The 1,070-nt window shown below is 58.1% G+C and overlaps 1 protein-coding gene across 1 annotated transcript in view; it reads left to right on the top strand.

Annotated features, from left to right (window-relative positions):
• LOC101068114 (probable G-protein coupled receptor 173) overlaps positions 1–610 on the top strand; it is a 2,070-nt gene extending 1,460 nt beyond the window's left edge. The window contains 1 exon segment of the mRNA XM_003978445.3: positions 1–610. This exon segment is cut by the window's left edge and continues 256 nt beyond it. The gene's annotated coding sequence lies outside the window, so the exon portion shown is untranslated.
• Positions 611–1,070: the final 460 nt, after the last annotated feature.

Raw genomic sequence — 1,070 nt, 5'->3', positions numbered from 1 at the left:
AACTGACCTGGACTGACCTGGACCGACCTGAACCGACCTGAACCGACCTGAACTGACCTGGACCAACGTGGACCGACCTGGATTGACGTGGAACAACCTGCACCGACCTGGACTGACGTGGACCGATGTGGACCGACGTGGACCGACCTGAACCGACCTGGACTGACGTGGACCGACCTGGACTGACCTGAACCGACCTGGACTGACCTGGATTGACATGGACTGACCTGAACTGACCTGAACCGACCTGGACTGACGTGGACCGACCTGGACTGACGTGGACCAACCTGCACCGACCTGGACCGACGTGGACCGACCAAGGTGTGGCTGCAGCGCCGGCGTTGTTGGAGTGGTCATGATTATTTTTTGAGTAGACGCCAGATTCTGAAGGTGGATCCATCACAGAGGTGACTGGATGATCCCACAGGAGCACCGAACAGCCAGTGAGGAGCAGAGAAGCACCTGAGGGAAGGTTAGAAGCGAGCGGATGGAGACACCTGAGAGGGTCAGCTGATGAGACACCTGAGAGGGTCAGCTGATGAGACACCTGAGAGGGTCAGCTGATGAGACACCTGAGAGGGTCAGCGGATGAGACACCTGAGAGGGTCAGCTGATGAGACACCTGAGAGGGTCAGCTGATGGAGACACCTGAGAGGGTCAGCGGATGAGACACCTGAGAGGGTCAGCTGATGGAGACACCTGAGAGGGTCAGCGGATGAGACACCTGATGAGACACCTGAGAGGGTCAGCTGATGAGACACCTGAGAGGGTCAGCTGATGGAGACACCTGAGAGGGTCAGCTGATGAGACACCTGAGAGGGTCAGCTGATGGAGACACCTGAGAGGGTCAGCTGATGAGACACCTGAGAGGGTCAGCTGATGGAGACACCTGAGAGGGTCAGCTGATGGAGACACCTGAGAGGGTCAGCTGATGGAGACACCTGAGAGGGTCAGCTGATGGAGACACCTGAGAGGGTCAGCGGATGGAGACACCTGAGAGGGTCAGCTGATGGAGACACCCGAGAGGGTCAGCTGATGGAGACACCCGAGAGGGTCAGCTGATGAGACAC

This window comes from Takifugu rubripes, chromosome 3, assembly GCF_901000725.2.
Source record: "Takifugu rubripes chromosome 3, fTakRub1.2, whole genome shotgun sequence".
In the NCBI taxonomy this organism is placed as follows: domain Eukaryota; kingdom Metazoa; phylum Chordata; class Actinopteri; order Tetraodontiformes; family Tetraodontidae; genus Takifugu; species Takifugu rubripes.
The sequence above is the reverse complement of the archived record's forward strand: the minus strand, read 5'-3'. Positions and strand labels throughout refer to the sequence as shown.